This window comes from Gavia stellata, chromosome 13 (assembly GCF_030936135.1).
Source record: "Gavia stellata isolate bGavSte3 chromosome 13, bGavSte3.hap2, whole genome shotgun sequence".
NCBI lineage: Eukaryota > Metazoa > Chordata > Aves > Gaviiformes > Gaviidae > Gavia > Gavia stellata.
Window position 1 is genome coordinate 13,026,205 of NC_082606.1, and position 24,580 is coordinate 13,050,784.

The 24,580-nt window shown below is 38.0% G+C and overlaps 1 pseudogene; it reads right to left on the reverse strand.

Annotated features, from left to right (window-relative positions):
- Positions 1-6,145: 6,145 nt before the first annotated feature.
- On the reverse strand, positions 6,146-22,871 carry LOC132318029 (NAD(P) transhydrogenase, mitochondrial-like; annotated as a pseudogene).
- Between the last annotated feature and the right edge of the window lie 1,709 nt (positions 22,872-24,580).

Here is a 24,580-nt window from a genome sequence, read left to right on the forward strand (position 1 = left end):
TCAGACCAGAGTTAGTGTTCCTCTGATGTAATACACAATTAGTTTATAAATTCCTTTGTTTATTCTAGTATTTACTCTGTTTCAATGTAATTTTTTTTTTTTTTTTTTTTTTTTTTTTACAAACAGCAGCATGTAAACCTGTTCATGTAACTGTAAATTTTATAATATACCTTCTGTCCTACCAAAGTGAGATAAGACCTGGCCTTTACTCTGTGAGAATACATTTTTGTGCATATGATCTGTAATGACATGTAACTGTAACAAAACAAGTTGTCTGTGAGGTAAATAACATGGACTTTTAATTTTTTGTGATGTTTTATGTCTCAGTATCATCTTCAACAGACATGCTATCAACAATGATTGGATATAATCTCTAATCATATTAACGTCTATATCTGTTAATGTCTACAAGTCCTGGTTTTAAACATACTTTAGGACTTCTGAGGCTTTCATCATAATGAGCTAGGTTGGTTTCCATATGGAAAACCTTACTTCTACTCAATTAAAAATTGAATTATAAAAAACATTCCTAGGATGCACTCCATTTTGAAGTGTCTTATATAATCAGTGAGTCTTTTTAAACCATACTTGAATGCCACCCTCACAGCCTAAAGGTCTGCTTTAGTACCATTTCTGAAACTATGCTTTGGAGACAGATGCTAATGAATTGAACAGAATCAGACTCTTTGTAAGTCTAAAAAAAGTATCTTAACTGTCTTTTCTACAGAAGAACAATACTTTGGGTTCCAGCAAAAAAGTTTGCTCAAGCTGAAACTACAGACTTAATTTCAAGCGTTGCTGTTGTTTTACTTCTTTCAAAAATTATTTTTAGGGCTTCAGTTTCATGACTAAATTGGTTACCAAATGTCACATGAATTCCAGCTGACCTGAACCTGCATTTTCTCATGATTAGGCTGTGCAACTGAAACATTCTGTCTAGCTATCTCTGTTCACAGGCTTCCTTTGGACCAAATCAATGCTGCAGAGTCAATTTTTTTCATATTTGCAGCAGACAAGGAAGCAACTTGATACAGCTTCAGTTTTCAGAAGCATCATGTAAAGCACCTCAGTCTACTTGAAGTTGGATGGCGCAACTTCCTCTTACAACCTCACACACGTCTAAGTGTGTTTAGAGTATTGGCTTTGATCTGCATACTTACGTCAGTTAAGAGTACAAAAATGCTTGCATTCTTTTCTATCATGACTGTTTTAGCAAAAATATAACATAGAAACCTTTACATTGCCAAAAGCTTTCTCTTTTCTTTGAGTATGGCTTACTTTATCTGGGGAACTGGTTTAAAATCAATACCTGAAGGAGCTGCCAGGGAATTTGCCAACAAAACTATACTCTTAAACTCTTAAATGCAGAATAAACTCTAACATAGACATAGGGTAATTGATTTTGCTCATTTTAAAAGGAGAATCCATTGAAAAAATACAATGGGGTAAGAAACGAGACATCTTGAATCTTCTGAAGTCGATGAAAACTAGCAAAGTAGATTTAAGCAAGCAAGGTAATATGCAATACTGTAGCTGTTCCAATATATGGATGGTCCTATGGAAATGGCTAGGATTTCTTTTTCTAGGCCCCTGCGGAGTTCTGCTCTCTCTGTATAGGCAGTGGCTGTTTTCAGTTAAACATGCACCTATGTGTATTCATCTCGTGAGGCATCAATTTAGAGAAGACATTTCTTGTTTATTTCTCTATATGTTGGTACTTTTCTTGTGAGAAAGTAAATGTCATAACTAACACTGTACTGAACTCTGACATTGTTTTTTAGTACCTTTTTTTGCTTTCCAGAGTTCCAGTATTGGCATGCCACTGATAATAGAATTGGGATCTTTCTGTGCTGCTGAGTTTACGGTGTCATTTGCACCAATGACCAGAGCCAAATGTGTATTGGAGATAAAAAGGAAATATATTACAAAACGTATTATTATGAAGGAAAAGCCACTGCTTCGAGTTATCAAGACAACACCAAAGCACATTAATCAAGCATACAATAAACGATGACAGTTTGTTGTTTCATCTGAATGAAAAAATTAGGTCCATCTGTTGGTGTTCAAACCTAGAATCAAATCTTAGCAGTTACATGTGCTAATGAAAGCTATTAAAAAATTTGTGCATTCTCTATGTAAGATATCATGAAAATAAATACTCCTCTAAGATTTAAGAGGCAGTCTTACACAAGGCCCTTGTGAGGTAGCTAAACAGAGTACATAATGTGGTATCTGAGGATAATGTCCATTATGTTATAACATGTAGTTTACTTCAAAACTACTCACGATCCAAATCTACAATCTCAGTTCTGTTCAGTTCCTCAGTTCCATGGTTCTGCATGCAAGAAGCACTCCATTTACACACAATCTATTGTACGTCCAGGAATTAACATTTTAGTAGTCCAAGAGATTCCACAGCTTGTGTTAAGATGGTAGAACACAGCTCTAAAAATTGCTAATAATTCCTAAAACCTCTAGCCACAGTGCTCATGAATGATGTATTTCTAGAGTAACTACTGCTAAAGAAATGGGGCTTAGTTTAGAGCTGTTGCACCAGCAGTATCAATTAGATCACCCGTATCCTCATGCTCATTGAATCCTTCAATGAACTCTTAATCGGTTTGTGAAATGTGACATCTGCAAAAGCAGCAGTGATTCCTCTGCCAAACATACTTACCCATATGTGCCTACCAATTCTTTTTTCCCACAGTCTGCCCAATAAAGTCAAGCTTAATGGTCTGTATGTCTGTTCAGTCTCCTAGAGTCCTTATTAAAATCAGCATCACCTTCCAGCTTCCATACCTCTTAACCTTTTTAACCATAGGGCTGGCTATGCCTCTCAGAAGCCTGGCAGCCAGAGGCAAGGATGTTCTGGCTGTACCATTTTTATATCTTCTGCAACAGCTCTCCAAGTGACTGAGATGCATGAGCCAAAGGCATTTAGTGTACTGTTATATGGAGAACAGCCTCCAGGTGTAAGACAACTATAGGCCTACTTTGAGCAAAGAAGGGCATAAAAGCAGTCTAATACAGAAATGTCCGTTTTCCCTGCTGTTTCTAAGTTCCTAAAATGCATGCAAATAAAACGTCAACAAACTTACATCAGACACAATAATGCAAGCAGATTAGCCTCATTTACAGTAATGAAGCTACACCTGTTTCAGACATTTAAGAAAAAAAAAAAAATCTTGCCTTTCCAGACTGAGTTTATAGGATGGACAGTGAGTCAGAAACATTTTAAGATTGTCAGCTGAAAAGATTTGACATGGAATCTTCTCAGAGGCAGTAAATTCAAGATCCCATGGTACTAAATTTAGCTCATAAACCTTCCTTTATGAGCTATCACTTGCATATTTGCTTGGAACAAAATCATATAGTTTGACTCCCATCCGTTAGGCTGGGTCCAGTGATGCAAAGCAGCTCTAAAACAGATGAAGGAGTGAAGAATTCTTATGTGAAGGAAATATGGCCAGTGTAAGGTGATACAAAGATCTGAAAAGGTGCTGTTGAAATTACCAGATCCCTACCTGTCAGTGGCCTACGTAGTCTCTGGTTTAATAGTTGGCAGCCTCAGAAGGAGGGGGAAGGCCTAGAGGCAGTATAGAGCCATTTTTGCTTTTCTTCCTGATGCTACAGATCATATGCATCTCCAGAGGAATGATCACAGCTGTTATGGCCTTCCTTACTTATGCAGTGTGGAATATATTAGGAAAGATTTGCCATCCTCACAAACTTCAAACTCGTACAGGAAAAAAAAAATCCAAAAGAGACAATTAAGTGAGTGAAAATTAAAACCACAAATCATTAACACCCGGAACATTGATTTTTTGTGTTTCTGTTTTTAACACTGCAGCATTCTATTTGGAATTCACTATTTTATTGCAAATAAAGCCTCTGACCCTTTTAAAAATAATTTCTTTAATCTTCAGGGGAAGAGTATATAAACATCTTGACTAATAACAAATTTCTAGAACTTTGAGTGTTTTCTGTTAGATTTTTTTAATGTGACTATACAAAAACAACAGCACTTAACATTACTCTCTACAGCAGCTTGCCTTGCTGGGGGAGGCACTTTGGCAGTTCTCTTCTTTTTTTTCCACATCTCTCTCCTTTCAGAGGCCCCTCATCACAATGACCCATCCGTTTGGCTAAGGGCTGCATGCAGCTGCATCTGAAAGAAGCCAACTGTATTCTTGGGTCAGCTGGAGAAGTCTGCTTGATTACAACTGTAAGTATATGCAGTGCTGCTAACACCCGTAACTTAGGCAAGAGAAGACCCAGGCCTCACCTCAGGTTTCAGCAGAGGTACAAAACAGATCATCCAGCTACATAGCAAGTGTTCAATAGCTTCAGGCAATCTAGCGTGTAAAAACTATTTTATTTAAGGATTTTCTCCTACATATTTGGAACCATAATCTTTTGTTCACATGCATTCATAAAACACTCTAATTTTTTGTGATTTGTTACAATGAAAGAAGAATGATTAGCCGGCACATTTCAATGCAGTAGCTATGCTGTCCTGTAGATGAGATGTGTGAAAACTGAATGTTTCCTGATCTCCATTAATATTTTCTATGTATAATTATCCTACAGAAATTAAACTCTCCTAAAAGATCACAACACAAACTTTTTTGTTATTGTTGCAAACTGAAAATTAATGTTGGCCAAAGCTTGCCATTCTTGGAGAAATCTCAGACTGAATAGCTGATTACCCTGCGTAACTCTTGGCAGTGCCAGGTTACCCATTTTTAAGCAAAGCAGGAGATTTTTTATTTTATGAGAATTAACACGAAGAGGGAGGCCCAGTGAACTAACTTCAGTAACTTCGTCTCATATTTCTTTGCTATAAATCAGTACCATTCAAAGGTTAAAAAAAAAAAAATCCATTTAAGGTTTGTACCCAAATTCTTTGCATTTCCACTATTCCCAGCTCTACACTATAGGCCTTCATTATTTTTTAAGATGAGAAAAACTCCCAGCAGAGTTCACAGATGTAAAGTGAGACATTGTTCATTAAGGTCTAATCATAAAAGACCGGGTCTGACTTACATTGTAGCTGGAATACACATCAATAGTAAAACCTCAGAATTCCAGGATATGACAAATGGCATAAACCTGATAAAATTAAGATTAGTGTAGTCTTAGATCTAGGGCCTCGATGAACCCTTTTGCCCTATGCTGTATCATTACAAAAGGATGAGGACTGTAGTACTGCCAAGATGTATGCTGTATTATCAAGTGTGATACTTCTAGTTAACCAGTGTTTTTCATTAGAACTATAACATTAATTATGGTTGTAATTCACTATGTCAGGAAGCATTCAGCTTTCACTAATGTCACATACATCCAGGACACACTATTAAATGGGTTTACTGGTGACAAGTAGGCACCAAGTCCCCAAAATGTTGTGCTTTTTGAATACATCTGAACAAAAGGTTTCCCTGCAAACATAGGAAAGAAGAAATACAGACTTGTAGTTTGTGACTAAACATTTGTTATAACCCCCTTCTTAGCTTATATTGTATTTTTAATGTCTATCATGCAAATTTTCAAGTCTCTTGCATATTTGTAAGTGACTAAAATAACAGTTAATACTTAGCACTAGTCTGCAACAGACAAGAAAGCAAAATCTGTGCCCTGAAACGCTTAAAATCAAGGATAAAAGTTAGCATCAAAGACAGAAGAGTAGGCTTGTCAAGGTGAAGCCGGGCAATGCTTTAACAGTGTGCACTCAGGTAGTTTGCAAGTAAATGACTCAGCAGGCTTAGGCTTTCAAAACAGATTTCAAGGTAAAGAAAAATGGTACTCTGCTGGAAAGCTCAGGACACTCCAGCTGCTGAGGAAGCATAGCATATACATAGGAACAGAAATGATTAGTCATGAAGTTGACTAATAATTGTAGAGGTCTGTATTAACGGGCAAAGCCCAGGGAGGAATGGCTGCTAACATCAGATGAGACACAGGTGGCATATAGGGAGAGAAAAGATATTTAACAATTTTAATATTTGTCTAACAAGCATGAATTGGATAGATTCAAAGGAAGTGGAAGCAAGAGTTTGACATGATTAAAGTGACAGTGAACAGTGAAACATGCAGAATGTTATGCAAAATCAGAGGTAGCTTGAAAAGCCTAGTCTTGAGTAATTTAACAAACATCTGAACTCTCACCCGGGGTAATGATAGAATTAGACTCCTTTATCATTTCAAAACCTTGGTCTAATCCAGCTTCAGTGTAAGTTCCAACAATTTAAATAGGTTTCCTTCCTGCGGTAGATGCTGTGCCACATCCACCCAAAAACAACATTTGGCAAAGATCTGATCATGGCCTAAATATGAACGTATTAAACAAGCATATTGGTCAAAATAACAGTTCCAAGTCCATTAAAAGAATCCCAAAATAAATAGCTTGTTTGCTATAAATTCCCATGTAGTTTGGGAAGGCAGACTGCATTATTCTTCAGCTCATTAAAGTTTACTTTAACAAGCTGTGAAGCTGATACAGCAATGGTTCAACAGTTCAGTATTGCATTGCTTTTGAAAGCTTCAGCATCCCACTTGGCATAAAAATCACGCATTTCAAACAGATTTTCAGATATGCCTTTGAGAAAACCTTGGTTTTCAGCCATTTTTTAAAATTTTTTCTTCTCCTCCCTAAACTACCTTAACATTTTTCCCTAGCAAAACAAAGATGTTCTTTGTTTAAATAACATCTCCCCTCTTGCTTGTTATGAAACAGCACATTTCCCATTTCCTCAAAGACAGTTGCTGGGTGAGATCTTTCAGTGAAGGCCATTCAGCATTTCATAAAATATTAACTTACATTGTTGGTTTTATGAGTAAATCACACTGCTGTTACTGCTTTTCCTAGTTGTTCTTAAAGTTCAGTTGCCAGATGTAGTGTACTAGGAACTGTTTACATACACAATGGCTAGAACTCGGGCAAAGCTATACAAGTTCTCTTATGGTATAAGACCACCACTCTGATCTGAAGGAATCAACTCTCTCAAGGCCAGTAGTTTAATCTCCATGCTGACATGTGAGTGCCGGTCAATGCCCAGTCCACCATGCCTGTAACCAGCAGGAATTTAATTGTTAGCACATTTACACAGTTCAGTGAAGTGCCACGGGGAAGTGCTTGAGCTATGGGTAAAGAAGCTACTAAAAAGCATGGTAAAAATGAGGCAGGGCTCTCCTAGGACATTTATACTGAGTGCAATCCTTGAGTTAGCTGGGTATCTCTGTACAGCTCCGCATCATGCAACCCAGACATATTCCAATTTCTTTGCTCTCCTTGGCATTTAAGGAGTTCATTTGCCATATCCTAATTCTAGAAAACACACCAGACATCTATCCAGTTGTTGTAACTTTTCATTATTTACTACCATTATAACCAAAATTCTGTCAGGGAGCCAGTCCAGTCATCCAATCTCCTGCAACATCTTATTTCTAAAAGTTTCCAAAGTGGATGCCCTAGTCTTTTTTCACACAGAAAAGGGAACAAACTAATAGTATTTCCTTACCACACCCACAATGCATGACAGGATAGCTCCATCCAGAGGAACCAATCAAGGCACCCAGAATTGTCAAGACTGTTGTCAAAAAGAAATCCTTCTGCATACAAGGCTCAGCCCGAGTAACTGGTATTTTAGTACCAGGCGTATCTGCTCCACCTACAGCTGTCAGGGTCAGTCCCTGCAATTTAGTAAATGCCACATAAGGGAAAGAAAAATTGAATTCCTATTTCAAGAAATTATATAATTCCTAAAATATTAAATAAGTGAAACAAAAGGAAATAAAAGTTCATTCAAGCACCCAGTTAGCAGAAGATTGTAAAATACAATCATTATTGGGTTTGGTTGTATAAGCAGATACACCTTTAGAATTTTTGCTTAAAGATTATATAGGCATAATAGGAGCTGAAATAATTTGTTATTTTGCAGGACAAGACCCTTACTCTCTTACTCCTTTCCAAAACTAGTCCGCAGTTACAGCAATGGCTAGGATTACATATACATCTGACTAGATAAACATCCACAGCTTATTTTACAGCACTGCTGCTGGCTAAAAAGTTTTGGATCTCTGCAGTCCGGTTTGTGTGATCCTGCAGGGTCTTGCAGACTTGTTACAGAATTTCTATACGACTAGATAAACATTGCGCAGAGTGCTTTGTTGATTCCTTGTAATTTACGCCAAATTTTTCAGCTAACGTGCAAAGCTGCATTGTGGCTAGTGTTCAGCAAGTGCTGGATGTGTGTACAAAAACATTACATTTATTTGCAATCAAGAGGTTCAAGAATTGCTCTCTTGATACTACTACCATAATTGAGGAGAGTCCTGTAATACCAAGACTGCACACTAATCCAGGGGTGTATCTCGGATCCAATGTAAAAATAATCATACTAGCCACAGATGCTGCCAGCAAGCCAGCATTCAGCTAGTGATACCCAACTAGAAATGGTTCTGAGTTCAGCAAAGCTGGAAGCGAGTGTACTGCTCTAACACTGTGTTGACTTTAGCACTAAAATATTTTTTAACACTAAAGCACTAGAAATTAAGACAGACTACAGATACAAAATAAAAATACCAAAGACACTGGTCTCCTTGGAAATTAGTTTAGCTGGACAAAAGATCCACCTATTACAGATACAAGACAAAAACTTAGGAATTTTTTTGGGAGGAATACTCAGAAATGGAAGTACTCCAGCTCCTGTCATACTCCGTGACTCTTTCTATTTCAGCCTTGTTAATTATGGGAAAACAAAAGCAGTTCGATATATGATTGCTTTGTAGTAGCAAATAGGACACAGTACTCATTCAGAACACAAAGCTTCAATAGCTGTATATCATCGCAATAGGAAATAATTGATACATAGGGACCTAAAAGATCTCTTACTATAATTCCTCTAGCCACGAGTTGTTCACATCGGAACCTTAGAAGTAATGCTGTATGGAATCTAAGTCAGACTCTTAGTTAAGCAGACACTCCAGCAAATCCAGCAAAAGAAATCCTTGAGACCAACATCAACATCTCTCCCAATCAACATAAAAGCCAAAGTCACTAACCTCCTCCTCCTCTTTGTGTTCCAGTCCTACTGAATTTGTTAAGCTAAGCTGTATAAGGCTACTTCCCTCCCTTCGCAAAGGAGCTAAGAGAATTAGCCCCCAACTCCTCCTAGGATTCAACTGTATTTTAAGAAAACAAAAAACGGCCTCTAGTGAACTTCATCCTAAATTTGTGACAGACTAAAGAGTACCCAGCAGTTTTCCATAAGCCACTAAAGAAGCACTGAAAGCTACACCCCAATATAGTGCCCAGATATGCCACAATTTTGAGAATCTTGGCAGAAGGGTGAACATCAAGGTGTGGATATTCAATCACATACTCAGCAATATATGTGAGAGCTGCTACTGCCAAACCAACCAGACTTTGAAATGCAGCTACAAGCTGAAGAAGGTCAGAGATTTCAATTCCTTTTGCAATGGTAGGACCTGCAAAATTAAATTATTTCAATCCAAAATAGAATATTACATTGTGTTTCATACTAAAAGCATAAACAGACCATTGAGCGAGAAAGGACTGTTTACTTTTTAATGTTGTTTTCCTTTTTGTACAATGAAATAGAAATATAATAGTTATAGGAAATTTTAACCTAATTTAAGTCTTTTCCAAAAATACATTGCTAGAACATTTTGGGATGACAGCTTGTAAGAAACAGAGCCAGAACAGCTCTTCTGAAGCCACTGTTCTTCTGTATGGAAGAGAGTTGTGTCAATGCATTCACCACAGTTTCCAAACACATTTTGCCTATAGAGAATCAAGGCGGGCGAAACGCCTCTGGACACATTAGAAGACTGCCACAATCTAAGTGACAAACTGGCAAAGAAGTAGTACCTTTCCCTCTTCTCTCTTACCAAGTTTCAGCCTCAACCTTTGAGATCTTCTGTTGACCTCCATAGTATCAGATGCAAAATCCTCCTTAGAGAATCAGCATCAAAACTAAATGAAATTTTTCAAATATTTCTTTTCCCACAAATTAATTCTAATTCAGATCAGCTGAGACAGTTGGTAGATTCATAACAAGAAAATTGTTTCAGTTGAGAAAATAAATGGGAAGTTCCAAAAATGTCTAATGATTTCAGTGCTTTTTGAAACACCATTTTTTTTCATTTCAGAACATTTGACTTGGACAAAACTTAAGCTTTTTATCAGCAATTAAGATCTTTCACCCCAACTTATACTTCCCCCTTAGTTAAGATTGCCACCTTTAGGAATTGATACACTTTCATAATATATTTTTCTATTCTCTCAAAGAATAGTAAATTGATTAATGACACTTAACAAGGATGCTGTGAATTGAGCACATATACTGTATAAGCGTATATACCCATTGTGCCACCCAGAGCCGTGGCTATAGACATCTGTGCAAGCACTTCTGGTGAGGATTTTGGTGCTCCTACTGCTGCTTGCTCCTAAATCTCTGACACCCCAATCATACCAAGGGCATTCCCAAATCCAGAAGTGTTCTGACTAGACAACCCTGCCAGCACTCCTGCACAGCACACAACTAAGCTGAAATACATCATCTAAAAAACAAACTAAAAAAATGAACATGTAGCATTGCTGTACTCCAAGCTTTACTCTTTGTAAAGGAATACAAAGGCATTGAAAAGCTTTTAAAATCTCCAGGAGGACTGAGAACCAATAGTTTATCTTTAAAGATGAGAAAGATTTCTTCTTTGTTTGTTAATGCAAGTGAATATCCGTTTCTGATTATAAGACTTCTGCATATTCCTCCTTTCACATTTTCTGGTTTCTGTATTTCTCTGTGACAGCAATCCACCAAGCAATCATGAAACTAATTAGCATCCCAGCAACTCAGTTCCAAGATCCATTGACATATATTTGAGTACATGTTTTCAATTATCATCAATGCTGACGTATTGTTTTCTAATATTAGTCTACAATACCTCAACTACTGCCTTATTCTTTATTGTTTTCAGGCTTTTCTTAATACTCTGTCCCAAGAGAAAAATACTTACTGCATTAGTTCAAGCTGAAAGATATTACACCTTTGCTAGATTTGCCCTGCGCTGGACAAATTTAAAACTGGTTTAGCTGTTATATCCTTTATGGGTAAAAGTAGTGTATTTTATCAAGCTAAATATAAAGTTCTGATTATCTTATATTTTGATTTTAGATGTTTTGATATTAAAAATGCTCTGAAATTCCTACATAACCTCATTTAGTAAACACGTGGTCTTCCTTCTGATATTTAAATGGCACACAGTGATTTAATTTTTAAATACTAAATTGTCTTTTAACCTGCATCACTGAATAAGTCAAAAGTATGATCCAAAATAATATAGTCAGAAAAATCCATAATGCCCAAATCATAACTAACAGGCAAATACAGTCATTCAACAACATTCTTAGAACATTCGGAAAAGCCAAAAGACCATGTGTTGGCTGGTATCTTCAGATATTTATGGGCTTTTCAGACGTCTAAGTCCAAAGACTTAAGTCTGACAGAAGGGAAACTGTCATATAAGGATATTAACAATGCTGAAATGGAGCAAGTTTATAGACACTGTATCCTGAGTAGATTTGGCATGAAACAGAATAGATGTATGACTGTATTGATGTGGCTTGTACTACAGCCTGTGGAAAAGATGCAACATAGCAAGAAGCAACATAGATTTCCCAGAACACATCTCAAATACTCAAGTACTCATTTGTAAGACAACTGGAAAAAAAATATTAGCTTCAGTGATTTTACACCTTATTTTTAAGAAGCAACAATGCAGCATATAATTTTGATCCAGTGTTTATTGAATTATTAACCTGGTCCGCACAATGAATCAGGTCAAAATCTAAGTGTAAGAATTAATGTCTCCTTTATTTGTATGCAGAATATACACTGAAAATATCTGCTACTGCTTCCAGTTCAGTCTGAGCTCTCTCAGTCTTTAAGGCATTTATCACTTGTAAGATTTTATTGATCCATTCCTTCCGTGCAGAGGGAAATGTTTTAATTTATTCTTTTAGCATACATATGAGGTATTCAAGTATGGTAATACAATATAATTTCAGAAAATGGGGTTCCAACATAAAACTAACTGTGAAACAACCATTTAGAAAATAAGCTTTGTTACTATGTATAGTGACTGCCATGTGACCTTCTGGTAAGTTCCAGGACATACATCAGATTTCTCTCCAGTGATGATATTGTTTAAAAAAACTTTAAAGAATTAATGAAATCCAACACCTCATTTCTTCCAGATTTAGCGCTGAACACTATTCTAGTATGTAGGAAGCCTTAAGGGCAGGTAAGAGAACCAGTTCAGGTCTGATTACTATCAGATTTTTTTCTTCCCCAAAAACTTCCTTTCTCTGTCTTTAGTAAAGATAATTACCAATGAGATTCTACCTCTAGTAAGAAATAGCTTAGTTTTAGTAAGTTTTGAACAACACATGCATCTGGAAATGGATTAAAAAATAGCAAATAAGGTAAATATGGTCTCTTTCCTGATGTACTTACACTATAAACTAGATACAGGTTGGTACTACTGCAAATGAATTAAGTTCTTTGATTAATGTGTTGCTGCTTTGTAACTGACTGAATATTATGGAACTGGAAATGCAAAGCTGTTTCCTCTTGAATGAAACAGCACAAAGGAATATGCTCAAATAAGGACAGTAGAAAACAAAAAAGCTATAAAATTGTTTCTCTGGCCCAAGGGATAACAGATTCCATGATCTAATTAAGAGGGATGGCAAATATTTGCCCATATAAGCAAACAGTTACCCTGGAGGACCTGATTCTGCACATACCCCTCGTTCCTCGCCGCTTGTAGCATTAATATTTCAGGCAGAATCAGACTCTGTGCTTGCTCATATGACTAGCTTTGCTAGCCAAGACCACCCTCCTAGTTTTGGATTACTTAACTATTGAACAGAAGAAAACTTAACATTGAGTAACCTGTTCAACGTTATGTCCAATAGCATAGAAAGGTACCATATCCTCCTATAAACACTACTTTAGGGAGAAGGCAGAGATAATCATATTCTGGAGCAGATCATTTGAACCTCTCCAGCACTCTGTGTAATTAAGAAACCACCTGTTCAGAAATATAAATTTTACCTGTAAGAATTAGCAAGTAAAGACTAACGTGACTACCCTTTCTTTCTCTGCACATCCCTTCATGTTAAAAACTGGTGTAACTATCATTTCGTATTCTGCAACTTATTCCAGTTGCAAATTCAGTTCCCTTACGGTGTTGGACTTTACCTTGTTTTCCTTTCAGTAGGGGCACTTTCAATTTTATTAACTATTTGTGCTCTTTTTAAATGGATTCCTTATTCTCTCAAAGTCAGGCCTTCATTATCCATGTTATTTCCTAAACTTCTAGCATGGCTATGGTACTATATAAGATATGTTTACTTAAGTTTTTTCATTTTCTACTTAGAAAGGACTGTGTTGACTGTTTATGCTTTTTTAAATAAAATTAATTTTATCAAATTCTACCTTTGTTTTTCCTTGAGAGTTACAGAACTTCATGCTAGATTATGTTATCTAATTTATCTTCTTTTCCCAATCATGAGTTTTAAAAACTACCCTATAATCTTTTTAATAAGTGCTAATAGCCTTTCATCTTCCATTATATAGAACCCATCCTTCTGTTGTAAGCTCTATTACTCCATAGGTTTCCTAGTTCCTAAAAAAAAATCTATACACATCTTTCTTTCCTATCGATGCAGACTTTGTCTCTATACGTGGTTTTGGGGAGCATTTTGGAAAAATGCTAGCATGAAGGTTCTTATCTTTAATCACTGAACAAATTGGATTGTGATCCTACTGTCTCTTTTCCACCTTTATCACATCACTGGCTGACCACAGATTACTACTCAGAAACTAGATAGCTTATGAGATCTGCTACATCTGCACCCACAGACAAAATTACTGTGAGGTTCCAAACAGCATGACAAACCCACTGATTGAAATGACTGATGTACAAATGCCCCAGCGCAAGGTCCTACACTGGGGTTGGAGCAACGCCCAGTATCAATACACACTGGGGGATGAAGGGATTGAGAGCAGATCTGCAGAGGACTTGAGGGTACTGGTGGATGAAAAGCTGGACATGAGCCAGCAATGAGTGTTCACAGCCCAGAAAGCCAACCGTATCCTGGGCTGCATCAAAAGAAGCGTGGCCAGCAGTTCAAGGGAGGTGATTCTGCCCCTCTACTCTCCTCTGGTGAGACCCCAGCTGGAGTACAGTGTTCAGCTCTGGAGTCCTCAGCACAGGAAAGACATGGACCTGGTGGAGCGGGCCCAGAGGAGGGCCACAAAAATGATTAGAGAGCTGGAACACCTCTTCTATGAGGATAGGTTGAGAGGGTTGGTCTTATTCAGCCTGGAGAAGAGAAGGCTCTGGGGACACCTTACTGCAGCCTTGCAGTACTTAAAGGGGGCTTATAAAAAAAATGGGGACAGACTTTTTAGCAGAGCCTGTGGCGATAGGACAAGGAGTAATGGTTGTAAACTAAAAAAGGGTAGATTCAGACTAGATATAACGAAGACTTTTTTTACTACAAGGGTGATGAAACACTGGAACAGGTTGCCCAGAGAGGTGGTAGATGCCCCATCGCTGGCAACATTCAAGGTCAGGTTGCACGGGGCTCTGAGCAACCTGATCTAGTTGAAGATGTCCCTGCTTATTGCAGGGGGGTTGGACTAGATGACCTTTAAAAGGTCCCTTCCAACCCAAACCATTCTATGACAGAGAGGTTTCCAAGAGGAAACCCTGTCTGCAGAGGGGTAGTCTCAGTGCAAGTGTGATCAAACTAAAATATGAAAGTATGTTTTGATTGTGGCTATTTACAATGAGCTCTTTAAATCAATTATCTTAATAATCTATCCCTTCCCCCTCTGTGTGTCCATACAAACATTTGTTACAGGTTTGCTTCTGGACATTAAGTTGCTGACACAGATACTTTATAATCTGAAGTTTTCCACACCCGAGTACTCAATTGCGTGGACCAAAAGTCCATAATTATTATTCACTCTTTCACAGAACTGGTGAGCATGAAGAGATTTCAGAGGCTGTCCTAGCAGTTTAATACTTTAAAAAATTATGTTATTGATTTTGAGACCCTATTAGTAACAGAAACCTAACATTAGACATACTGACATCAGAAATAGGTATGCTATGTAGAAAAAATTAGTCAATTATCCTAGAAAACGCATTTTCAGAGCAAAGGTCTTGATCATGTGCAGTATGCACAAAACAACAAGTAATATTGCAACCTTGGACTTCAGGAGGGCTAATTTTGATCTCAAGGAACTGCTTGGATAAATCCCATGGGTGAGGGCTGTAGAGGGTAGGGGGGCTCAAGAGAGCAGGGTGATATTCAAGTCCCACTTCCTCCAAGCTCAGGATCAGTGCATCCCTAATAGCAAGAGATCAGGCAAGGGAAGCAGGAGACCTGCATGGTTGAGCAAGGCGCTTCTGAAAAAGCTCAAGTGGAAGGAGGAAGTTTAGAGCATGTGGAAGAAGGGACTCACCACTTGGGAAGATTACAAGAATGCTGTCAGAGTATGCAAGCACGAAACGGGGAAAGCCAAGGCCTCCTTGGAATTAAACCTGGCAAGGGATGTCAAGGTCAACAGGAAGGGTTTCTTCAAGTACATCAGAGGCAAAAGGAAAACTAGAGAAAATGTGGGCCCGCTGCTGAATGAGACAGGTGCCATGGCGACAGATGATGCAGACAAGGCCGAGTTCCTGAATGCCGCCTTTGCTTCAGTCTTTACTGCTCCGGCCAGCCCTCAGGAGTCCCAGACTTTGGAGGTAACAGAGAAAGTCTGGAAGATGGTAGACTTTCCCTTGCTTGAGGAGGATCAAGTTAGAGACCAGTTCAGTAAACTGGACATCCACAAGTCCATGGGATGCACCCGCGAGTGCTGAGGGAGCTGGCAGAAGTCATTGCTGGGCCACTCTCTGTCATCTTTGAGAGGTCCTGGAGAACAGGCCAAGTGCCTGAGGACTGGAGGAAAGCCAATGCCACTCGAGTCTTCAAAAAGGGCAAGAAGGAAGACCCAGGAAACTACAGGCCAGTCAGCCTCACCTCCATCCATGGAAAGATCATGGAACAGCTTGGTCTGGCCATCATCTCAACGCATCTGGAGGAAAAGAAGGTTACCAGAAGCAGTCAACATGGATTCACCAAGGGGAAGGCATGTCCGACCAATCTGATAGCCTTCTACAATGGCATGACTGGATGGACAGATGAGGGGAGGGCAGTAGATGTCATCTACATTGACTTGAGCAAGGCTTTTGACACCATCTCCCACATCATCCTCATAGGCAAGCTTAGGAAGTGTGGGTTAGATGAACGGACAGTGGGGTGGATTGAAAACTGGCTGATAGATAGAGCTCAGAGGGTTGTGACTAGCGGCACAGAGTCTAGTCGGAGGTCTGTAACAAGTGGTATTCCCCGGGGGTCAGTACTGGGTCCAGCCCTGTTCAATGTATTCATCAATGACCTGGATGAAGGGATAGAGTGTGCCCTCGGCAAGTTTGCTCATGACACAAAACTGGGAGGAGTGGCAGACACATCGGAAGGCTGCGCTGCCATTCCGCGTGATCTGGACAGGCTGGAGAGTTGGGCAGAGAGGAACCTTATGAAATTCAACAAAGACACATGTAGGGTACTGCACCTGGGGCGGAATAACCCCACGCACCAGTACAGGTGAGGGGCTGAGCCGCTGGAGAGCAGCTCTGTGGAAAGGGACCTGGGAGTCCTGGGGGACAACAGGATGGCCACGAGCCAGCAACGTGCCCTTGTGGCCAAGAAGGCCAATGGCATCGTGGGGTGCATCCAGAAGGGTGTGGCTAGCAGGGCGAGGGAGCTTATCCTCCCCCTCTACTCTGCCCTGGTGAGGCCGCATCTGGAGGACTGTGTCCAGTTCTGGGCTCCCCGGTTCAAGAAGGACAGGGAGCTGCTGGAGAGGGTACGGCAAAGGGCTACGCAGATGATTAGGGGACTGAAACATCTTTCTTGTGAGGAAAGGCTGAGGGACTTGGGTCTTTTTAGTCTGGAGAAGAGAAGACTGAAGGGGGATCTTACTAGTGCTTCTAAATACTTCAGGGGTGGGTGCCAGGAGGATGGGGCCAGTCTTTTTTCAGTGGTGCCCAGTGACAGGACGAGAGGTAACGGGCACAAACTTGGCCATAGGAAGTTCCATCTAACCATGAGGAGGAACCACTTTACTTTGAGGGTGGCAGAGCACTGGAACAAGCTGCCCAGAGAGGTTGTGGAGTCTCCTTCTCTGGAGATATTCCAAACTCGCCTGGACGCATTCCTGTGCAATCTGCTCTAGGTGGCCCTGCTCTGGCAGGGGGGTTGGACTAGATGATCTCCAGAGGTCCCTTCCAACCCCTATCATTCTGTGACAGTGACAACTGACTTCTACTACCAAATCAATTAGACTACTTAAAACTGTACATAAGCAGTTGTATTAGAAGAGCATGTTCTTCTGTCTAAAGTTTTATAAAATTAAATTGGAATTAAAATGCTTCTAAAGCCAAACAGAGGTCCACTGGCATTCAGCTTTACTTAGAATAGAAACCAAATTTAAATACTTTTTCTGTCATAAATGGAAATTTAAAGCTGAAAACATCAGGAAAAGTCTTCTCTGCAAAATGCTCTACTCCAAGAAATTGACAGTTGACTCAGCAAGGATGCTGCTCAGATTGTAAATTCCCACATGCAGCTTTGTACTTCTATATCATGGCAAATTCATGTAGTATCTCAGTTAGGCAAGGTAACCTAGCTACTTGTGTATCAATGATGTTTGGAAAATTTAACCTAGTAGTTTCATCAACTGAAGAAACAGTCTCCTATTTTGGAGACATCTTCTGTTTTGGACAATACCATGCAGAAAGAAGCTGGTCCTATGCAGATGAAAAAGCAAAGGATATAGACACACATACCAGAGGTGACAGTTTTCTCATCACATCATCTCACTATTCCCATTAATTCTGTTAAACATTTTCTTCTCTCTTCATCTTATCACTCACAGAAATATGTATATGTACTATAGAGGCAATGGGTATAAACATAAAGCCAATGCTTATATTGGCATTCCTGTATTTACAAGCAATGATCATTATACAATCCTTTTTGTTGCCAGTAAAATTTCTGTGCATGAATATGCATCATGGATCTAAGTAAAGATGAAAACAGCATTGTTTACTGCCTGGAGTAAAAGTTTTGAGGTAGGAACTCAAAACTTTGGGTAAGTCATTAACCTTGTTTTGAATTCCTGTAGGTCCCTCATAATTAAATTGAACTCAAATCTGTCATAATGAAGCATACAAGAGAAGAAAGCAGCAGACAGTACACTTAGCAATAATAAATACAACTTCTGGTATGAGAGGCAAATGGAGGCCAGGTGTGACTCCCTGGGTATGTGATAACCACTATTCCAAGCAAGAACAAATCTGGTTACCATTTGAGTAAAAGAAGGATTAGGAGAAACAAGCATCAGTCCTAAAATACCCGCCAAACCTATAAAGAAAAGTACGCCCTCAGAAGAATAAAAAAGCACTTTTCTTTATTAATCATAAAATAAAAACAGGCATAGAACCCAAACCCTACTTCCACTGAAATTGTGTCACTGACACCCATGGCGGTGGAAGGCATTTCCTGCACATGCTTTTACATGCATTGTTTTTGCCAAAAAACTAACACTGGAATAATAGAATGTTCATCAACCTGAGGATGAAGTGGGGACCCCAGGATCCAGCAGATGCATATGGGACTTCCAAACTAAACTTCTTAAATAAAAAAATATTCCAGTTGGGCAAATATGGAGAAATAGTTCATAAAAAACCCAAAATTAAATGTGTCATAAATTCCCCAGTGACTTCTCACAACCTTTACTGCTTTAGTAGGAATACAGACCACAGTGTAGCATCTGAACATTGTTAAGTCATGCAGACCACACAAAGAGTTCAACAATACTTCCTTGGGAGAAAATATTATTACTCCCAGTACTAGTCTCTTTGACCATATGTGTTGGTGGTTTAAGGAAATGTTTTTCCCTCGTTAGGAAAAGACTAGATCATTTCATTAATCCAAAATAATATAATATTTTACTTGGAGACATATTTTGTCATCACTTGCACAATGTTCTGTTAAATATACCTAAGTAAGCTCTGAGCAAATCAGTGTGCAGTATGAATTCCTCCAATCAAGACAAAGCCCAATGTAGAAAGATATCACAGTCTCACTCTTGGAGACCACAGGAGTTCAATTTTCAGTTGGATTATCATTTTAGGAAGTTTTTAACAAAAACTTTAAAACCTGTGTACAAATTGCCCAACATTAATCAAAGAAAGTAGATCTTCAAACAAGGATACTTTGGACAAAACATTTTAAGTCACTGACCCTGGGAGAAGGCAGTAAGGAAGGTCTTTCAGGTGCTGTACAAAGCTCGGTTGTGGAATGGTTCACTAAGTGAAACAGATTTCCTTCTCTTTTTTCCTCCTTTAAAATCAACTGTACCACCAAAAATTGCTTTCCTTGAACTAACAGATATTTCTACTGTTAATCATTTACCTTTAACAGGAGCTTTGAAGGTAGTGAGCCCTTGGAAATGTGTGCTGTATGTATCCTTTTCTGTTATCAGTTGCACTGTTCTTTTTTCATTCTGTCATTTCATCCATGTAAAGGCAGTTAATGCAAAGAGCATAACAATCTTGTTTATGAGGAAAATATTATTCAACATAATCAAAACCTTGTTATATGATTCATTTTCCATTTCATACATATATTTCAACACAGATAATGACATCTGGAGTTATGCAGTGTATACAGGCCCTGATCCAAAAGCTTTTGAGAACAGTCTATGTTAATTTCAATTGGCCCTGGATTGGGTCCCTAATCTATACCATATTGGCTCTTTATTTCATACATAATTAATATCAGAAGTTTCTTGGTAACAAAAGGTATACAATTATTCACCAAGGATCCTGAAAAGTTAAATTTTTAGCCTTTCATTCAATTGGAAAGCAACATGATATGCTAGCAACCCTGACTTACCACTGCTGCTTTTCAATGTTAATCCACACTACCTTTCAGGAGCTCATTTTGTTTTTACATAATTATTCTTAGCATGGCTCATCATTTAAATGCCAAACTGGCAACAAGAAATATAGATAAATTAATTCCCTTTTACCTTTTATATAGATTCCAGCTGTGGTGATAATTTTCCTAGATTGTAAGAGTTTGTCTCTTCCTGTTCTTGTGCTTTTTTTTTTAAATAGAAAGGGGTGCTGGTTTTGGGAAAGGTTATTGAAATAACACTTTACACCTTCCTGTTGCAGAACAGAACAACCATTATGATGAATTCCTATTGTATCTTGCCTTTCATTATATTATAGAGTGATCCTTCAGGCAAAGTTTGTCATGGTTACTTGGTTGTCCTTCTGAAATTAGTGGGATTACTCACATGAGTAAACAGAATGGGATTTGGCCTTTATCTTATACTGATTACAACAACACTTGGTTTGTAAAATGGCACTGACCATTGAATTCAGTCAGTTGTAAAAACCATCTTTGTGTTCTTACTGCACCAAATTTGGCCTGATGTATTTCAGATGTAATACACTTAACCCTGGAGGGGAAAAAACCAACAAACAAGAAACTCAAAACACACACACAAAGCTCAGAAAAGAAACATCAAACAAGAAAACCTACCTAAATCCTAGACTACATTCCTTAAAAGCTGAACATGAATATGCTTCTCTTTACAAACACTTTCTTAGCCAAACAGTAATTCCAGTCTGCCAATGTTTAAATGTTTAGCATGACTGTACTTTGGATTAATGCTACCTGCAGGCATATATGGATTCCTGTCAATCTTCAACTCACCATGACTACACAAATTAAGCCTTCCTCTTTACTATATCCAAAATAAACTTAACTGAAAAAGAATCAGTCTATCTCAAGAAACATCTTGCATACAGAAAATTGCAGCCAACATACAAGTAGTATCAGTTTTCACAGATCTTAAGGCTGCCTCCTGATTTAACTGTACATCTAGTTCCTTTTCTCCTCCCAGAATAAGGAGCCAAAGGATGTAGGAAGGTATGAAGGCTACTGCTATTACAACAGAGACTACTACACAGGATATAGCCTAATGATGTCATATCAGGGTTGAAATACAGTTCTTATTCTGAGGCTAAACCCCTGCTTGTTTCAATAGAAAACCACTGTATCTTTATAAGCAACAATGCTCTACTTCTCCTGACCTTGGCACAAAGACATAGTAAGTGTCATCAAACCATTTGGCCTTTGAAGTACTTGCACTACTTGAAGTCCTTTTGAGTATCACACACAGCTCACCTATTCCTACTTGTCAGCACCTTTGTTCAATACATACTGATTTGAGTCCACAAACTATCTAGCACTTGAAGTCATATTGCTTAAGGCACAGTTCAGTAGCTCAGGAGATGGGCCAATTCTCAGTAACACATTCTTTAAAAACACAAGTTTGAAGTACAACAGTCATTTTACAGTATCAAAATTTTTATAAATCTTTTTGCCCCATATTCTAGGTCTTGAAACGTGCAAGAAATTCCCTTCACCACATTATCATGTAGACACTGGATTCCTTGGAATGACTAAACTCACTAACAAAAATCAGTGCTTTCATAGAACACATTTTATATGTTTTTCTCAAAAATGTTTAAGTGGTGTTGAAACTCACCTTCATTACCAGAATTCCTCTAATGACATGATCAATAGCCCCATAATCTAAATCATCCTTTTGTTCAAAGTGAAAATATTCTCTCTCATGAGAAACAGTTTTAATAATTTCAAGATGGTATTGCAATAAAGGCTACTGGCTTGAGTAGCCATTCTACTTGGCAAGTCCTTGTAACCAGTGTTCACCACACCCTGATGAGAAAGAAAAATAAATAGTTGTCAAAGCTTTCGTGTACTGGAAACTTTTCACATATTCTCCACAGATCTGATTCCTATTTTATACATGCTAGTAAAACAAATTTGCATATTACTGCAGACATGAGTTACTAAAGTTTTCTTTTACAAGTTAAGGATTCTGTTTAATAGCTTACTCTGATGCATGACCAAAGAAAGGCAGCAATTTTGTCAGGAAGCCAGAGACTAAATGAGCTGGGAGGCCAGTCAGGGAACTGGTTACAAAACCATATGGTGCTTATTTTTGAGAATAAGAAATCAACTACTTTGAATTCGAAAACACCTCATGCTTGTCTGATAAGAATCACATTGCACAATGTGTTTCACAGATTAATTGCACTCCAGTCAATCCCAAGGAAGAAGATAGAGATACCTTCAAACCTTAAATTCTTTGCAAGTACATCTGGATTAAGATCATGTTTCTTTAACATCCCTTCCTTCATATGATTATGAATGCAGAGCATTCAAAAACCACAAAAGAATTCTAATGCCATGCTCGGAAAACAACTTATATTGAATTCTGATCTTGAACACTGTACCCTAAATTGTTTTTTTCTTTCATTGCATCATTCCAGGATAGCCATCTGGACATTGCAGTTGCCAGTTCATCCCATATGCAGCCACACATGTTAGCTTCAATACACATCCTGGAGTAAGTCATGACATGATAGTCAAGTATGGCAGCCACAGAAGAAGTCAATAAAAGACCAAATTGAAATACTTTTATTTGGACTATTCTTTTCACCCAGCTTTCCAGAACAGGCAAATGCATGTATCTGCTACCTGGAGGACAGTGAAGGCTGCAAGTATTCTATTATTACTTTATAGTCCACTTACCAAGTTGGTTCCTGATGAGAGACATTTTCTCCTTAGGTAAATTTCCACATACTTAAAAGACAGCATTTTTAATTGCTTCAAATAATGGGTCTTTACAAAAGAAAACAAATGACACAGTACTAGAAAGAGGGGAAAAATAGAGCATTGTAGTTATTACTGAAGAGAGGATGGTAGAGAATAGTAGGTGCAAAGAAGATTTTTCTCATGCACAATAGTATTTGAAGTGTTTTCACACTACAGGACTCTCACAATTTGCATCTATGCAAGCTGGGCATTTAAATTAACAGATTGAGCAAACATTTGAGCCCCACGGCATACATGTAGGCCTTCTGTGTGCCTAAAGCCCACTGCTACACCAAAACAAACATAGTGCAACATGGGACATGCAGTCTAGGTAGCACATGTGGGGAGGAGAGGCAACCAATATCCAAACTGTTGATTATATGTGACATTAGATCAGCTCAGGCATGTGCAACCTGACCCAGCACAAAATACTTTTAAATGGTTCAATAACAGGAGTATTTAAATTTGGAAGATCTACATAAAATTTAAGCATTTCAATTCAAATTTTCAACAGAAAATTAGCAGAAATATTTCTTCCCCCCAGAGAAAAAGACATAACTGAACTTTTCCTGTTAAGAGAAGATGATGATAGCAAATTTCTTCTCAGCTCTGCTGAACAGAGTTGGGAATTGTACAAACTTAACTATCTTTAACCAGGCTCCAACATTACAAAATGAAAATAGTTTTGACAACCAATTTAGCACAAAGCTGGAGATGCAAAAAAAAAAAAAAAAGAGACAAAACTAGACCCTCCTAGAAGAACGTAGGCCAGCAAGTCTATGAACACTTGATATCATCAGTTTTATGATGTTTGCCATTCTTCAAGTTCTAACTGCTAGAACCAGATCATTACAGAAAAATAATCTTCCATTCAAAAAGAAAAATATCCTGTAGCTAAAGAAATAAATTAGAAATGTGAGCCCTGAAGAGATAACGAAAGAAAAAGTTTAAAATTGATTACAACTTCACACATTTTGAAAATGGTCTCCCATCTTCTTAGGTATTTTACCACTTAAGACTGCACTATTCTGAAAAAAAACTTGGTAAATCTTGAACTGTTTAGACAGTACTGTAACATATGCTCTGGTGGCAGACAAATAATTGCACCTTTATATCATCTTACCATTATACACTGCATGACTTTTTTTCCAGATCACACCTGAACTTAGTCTTCATCTAAAAACAGTAATCCTCAGAATGATAATCTGTTAAAATCTACCATTCATGTTGTAAAATAGTGACACAGAACACTTTTTTCAGTATTGAAATTAAACAAATCTCTAAATTGATTTTTCTCTTTTTCTATATTTGGAATTGGACACTCAAAATTCTTGTTAATAAAGATCTAGGGATGAATTTAAGGGCATTATGGATATCATTGTTAAAAATTATGTTACCATGCTTATAAGAGTCACAATGCCTAAAGCATTCAAAGATGGAATGGTGTGTCTGGATAATATTCCAATTTGTGGTTTCATTACTTATGAAAGACTCTACTTTATTAACCCACAACACATCGGTAAGAATTACATGGCAGACTTGCAGTGGCTTCAAGGAAAGACCGTTTTTATTATTGTAACATCTATTACTTTTTCATTTGTTAGAGCATCACTGACATTATTTGTATTTTCACTGCACGTCAGTTATTTCTAAATGCTAATATATAATCTA